This window comes from Solea solea, chromosome 18 (genome assembly GCF_958295425.1).
Source record: "Solea solea chromosome 18, fSolSol10.1, whole genome shotgun sequence".
Taxonomy (NCBI): domain Eukaryota; kingdom Metazoa; phylum Chordata; class Actinopteri; order Pleuronectiformes; family Soleidae; genus Solea; species Solea solea.
The window spans coordinates 5,001-9,827 of NC_081151.1; positions in this window are offsets into that span (position 1 = coordinate 5,001).

The window sequence follows — 4,827 nt, forward strand, 5'->3', positions numbered from 1 at the left end:
GATGATGGACTGTGCCTTTAATCTTGCCGTCTTCGACGGCAAGATTCAATTTTGTCTAGACCTTACCCTTACCCTAACCCTAACCCTAACCCCTTACCCTAACCCTAACCCTACCCCACTGGAAGCACAATTCGCACCAGATTCTCACGACATAGACATAATATCTTAAGAAAGAAAGACATCCATACTCACCTGGTTAAACACTTTCTGCAGCACGGCTGGGATGCAGTTCAGGTCTCCGTCCTTGAATCTAACCCAAATTGGAATACGACCCAGAGACGGAGAGCCGAGAGGGTCTGGATATACAAATTAGGCACTTTAGTTCCACATGGTCTTAATGAGGCTTGGTTGTGATGCTGCATAGGACTGGATGGAGTGTGCACGAATTTCATCACTGCTTCGCAGTGATGAAATTCTTTTCCCCTTCCCCTAACCCCTAACCCTAACCCTAACCCTTGGACCTGGCACTTGGTGAAATTTTCGCATTGAATGGCGATTTTCAATCGGCCATAACTCCGCCCAGGAACGTTTGGGAGACTCGAAAACTAGTCCATTGGAAAGCCCGTGGCCACATTAGGGGGGACGACAAAAATTCAAGTCAATCCGAATAAGTCAGATTTTGACGGTTTTTGGGAAATAACTCAAAAACTACACGTTTGGTCATGGGGCTCCTCGAGACGCATCGTTAGACACCTAGCTCGGCTTTCTAGCACCTTCCTAACTCGAGATAAGTTCAGAATGACCGAAGAATTTTCGGTCATTTTTCCATATCTCGGCTTCCTTTTGTCCCACAATCACGGGGGTTTCACCAGGGGCTCCTGGGCACCCTAAATGGGGGGGCGGACGTTGGTTTGGAGTCGATCCCACCCTTTGTTCAAAAGTTATTCGCGGAATGACCGCAAAATGGTGGTTTTCATCCCTATACCTAACCCTAACCCTAACCCTAACCCTAACCCTAACCCTAACCCTTACCCCTTACCCTAACCCTAACCCTTACCCTAACCCTAACCCTACCCTAACCCTACCCTTACCCTTACCCCTAACCCTAACCCTAACCCTAACCCTAACCCTACCCTTACCCTAACCCTTACCCTTACCCCTTACCCTAACCCTTACCCTAACCCTAACCCTAACCCTTACCCTAACCCTTACCCTACCCTAACCCTAACCCTAACCCTAACCCTATGGTGCTACATTTCTAGCCCTTACCAGGTGACCTTTAACCCTAACCCTAACCATAGGGGGTTCCCTTACCTAACCCTAACCTTTGACCCCAAATGGAGCTTGGAGAACTTCAGTCTCACCGGGATGTGTGTAGTCAGTGTGATCATCACCCCCTTTTCCTGTTTGATACGACAAAGCGTACTGTGTACGAGTGTTATCAGCTTTTTTGTTTTTAATAATAAAAAAGCTCTTGTTTTGAAGAGGAAGCCTTCGCCTTCGTTCTTGACGCTAAGCTAAGTTTGATTGACAGCTAGCCGCTATCGCGGCTAAAAACATTAGCTTCCTTTTCACCGCACACATGTACGGGAACGAGAGAGAAGATGACGACGATGACGACAGCGAGTTTATCGTGGTGAGACGGAGACGCGGCAGACAGCGTTCCAGAGGCGGTAATCCACCACGGAGATCCAGCGTCTTTTACCCCGGCCGTGAGCCGGTGCAACAGCGGAGTTATGCCTCCGTGACCAGGGGCGGACCACCGAGGCAGTTTTCCGCCGGACCACGCTACCCACGGCGTGATGCAGCGGCTTCAGCGACTCGGCAGCAGCACCAGATCCGACCACGGTGGGCCGGTGAGTCACAGCGGCAGGATCGCCAGGTTTATTTCGACCGGACACGACGTGCCGATGATGACGTCACACACTGGCAGGATCACCGGGTTACACAGCGGAGCTGGAGCAGACAGCGTGCGCCGCAGCGGCGTTACTACGACCCTCCTCCACAGCAGCGCTACCACGACCGCCCTCCACAACAGCGCTACTTCCAACAGCAGCGGCGACAGGGTCAGCAGTGGCAGCAGCAGCCGCGGGGTCATCAGCAACAGCAGCGTCCGCAACAGCGGCGTCCGCCACAACAACAACAGGGGTTACCATGGCAACGCCCCCAACGGCAGCGTCCGTGGCAACGCCCCCAACAGCAGCGTCCATGGCAACGCCCCCAACCTCAACGGCCCAATCAAAGGGGGCAGCAATCGGCTCAGCAGCGCCCCCAACACACACGGCCACATCAGGTACCCAGTCAGGATCCTGATTTTATTGAAAAGGTGCGGGTCCTCCACCGTATTATTAAGTCTGCTCACCACTTAAAAAATGTTTCGGGGGCGGACCCACCCCCAACTATCAGTAGCATGACTCTCACTCTAGCTACATTCATCAAACCTGCATTCCCAAGTGATGACACGATGGGGCGTATTGAGGGAAATGCAAAAAATTGGCAAACCACCTCAATTAACATATTAAAGGGGCATTATGAAACCTTAATAGAGGACGAGATCAAGAATCTGGCAGCGTTTTCTGTTGGAGAATGGAGAGGGCCCCTCCAGATCGCCTGGTCCTGGGCACAGAGGAACCTGGGAAGGCGATTGCTACCAGAAACTCTGCAGCAGACGGAGGCAGTAATTCTGGCACGCTTGAGCGAACTGCCCACAGCACCTGCGGTTGTGGACTCAGCCCCCACAGCCGCAGTTCAAGTTCCAGCGTCCACCTCTGCAGTCGTGGTCTCAGCCCCCACGGCTGCAACTCAGGCCCCGGTCTCCGGCTCTGCAGCTGCAGCCTCAGCCCCTGCAGCTGCAGCGGCTCAAGTAACTCCTGTAACTGCAGACTCAGCCCCTGTAGTTACAGGAGCCTCAGCCCTAACTATCAGGGCGCAGGTTCACCAGGCAGTGGACAATCTCGCCCTTCCACGTGCTGCTGCAGCTCCCCGTGTGACCACCATGATGTCCACAGCCACAATGACAGACCCCAGCCACGAGTGGAGTCCACAGCAGTCTGAAAGACAGACCGAAACCCACACCCCCACCCCCACCCCAGCTCCCTTCCACTCACCTGTTGTAGTGCCTCCTGTTTCCACAGCGACGACATCCTCGTCTGCTCCTCCTCCTGCTGCATCTGTAGCCCCTACACCAGCACCGAGGACCCAGAGGCGTATGAGGGAGGCTTCCAGCCGGAGACCAGCTGCTGAAACACAAACAACCGTGTTCACACCAGAACCCGAACAACGGCCACGCCCACCTGCTGCTCATTCCAGCAACAGATGTGTGTTATATGATGTGGACAGCATCTTTTCTCTGGCCACGGAGGGTGAAGACTCCAACAGTCCCACCACTACACCAATGCAGCCCCTCCGGGCCCCCCCACCTCTCCCACGCCCAGCCAGTCTTCCTACCAGTTTCCCACGGCTGACACCGACCACCAGACAGAGGACCCTGGCCGGGCTCATGGAGCCCCTCTCTTCGGGCAGACGCAGAGTTACTCGCCACATCAGCACTCTGCGTAAGATGAAGGACTGGCATGTCACAGTGAGGGAGAAGATCCTAATTGTGGGGGACTCCAACGTGTGCAGGTTCCCGCCCTTCCTGGATCAGCACCTGCAGGTGGACAGCTACCCGGGGGCTAACTTTCGCCACGCTGCGGCCCTGTTGTCCAGAGCCATCGCCATCACACCACCAGAGCTGGTTGTCCTGGCCTTTGGTTTAAACCACAGGTCACAGAGAGCTCACCTGACCTCTGTGAAGCAGCTGCAGGCAGCTTTGAGAGCTACAAAGCTGAGATTTCCCCTCGCCAGAGTTCTCATCCCGGCCATCAACTTCTCCCCTGCTCTGCCACAGCATGAGAAGTTCAGTCTCCTGGCTCTTAATCGCCACATCCAGGAGCACTGTGACTTTATCCCACCTCTGCCGAGGGAGAAGTTCAGCACTGAGGCTGACCAGGTCCACTGGTCGAAGGAGACGGCGGCTGCCATGTTCGACCACTGGTGTGAGCATTTAAACTGAGGGTCCCCACAAACCTCTCCTCTCAAGTGGGGTTTAAGAATGTGTTAATGTTATGTGATTCTGTTCACTTGTCCACCCCACAGCTTGCTCTTCTTAACAGAGGCCTTACTTTCATCCCCACTATTAATATTAACAGTAATATCAGGCAACAGTCTAGATTCGACTTACAAAAATACCATAGAAGATTAAAGTTGGCAGCTTTCTATGGTGATGAGGGTGATTCCAGGCCCCCCCCTTTCACTCCCACATCTGATTGGGCCCCTCCCGATGCACAACTACCCCCCCAGGTTGTTAAGTTAATTAAAAAGGACTCAAAATATCTGGACCGTCATTTCAGGATCCAGCATGTGACTCCAAATTTGACAGGGGAAGAACAATTAGCACTAAAAGAGTTAATGAATAACAAAAATATCATTATTAAACCTGCAGATAAAGGCAGTGTAGTGGTAGTTATGGACCGAGTGCAATATTTGTGGGAAGGATATAGACAACTAAATGATAAAAACTATTACGTTAAATTACAAAAACCAATATATCTGGACACCATCCCATTAGTGACTAAAATCATCAATAAACTTCATGAGAAGAAGTTTATTAATTCGAAACAAAAACAATATTTACTCGGTGATCCAGAGCCCAGACCTAGACGTTTTTACATGTTGCCAAAGATACACAAGGACCCTGTTAAGTGGAGCAAGCCGCACATTATGCCTCCAGGTCGCCCCATTGTTTCTGACTGCAGCAGTGAGACCTACAGAACCGCAGAGTACCTGGACTTTTTCCTGAATCCACTGTCCACTACGCACCCTAGCTACATTAAAGACACGTATGAT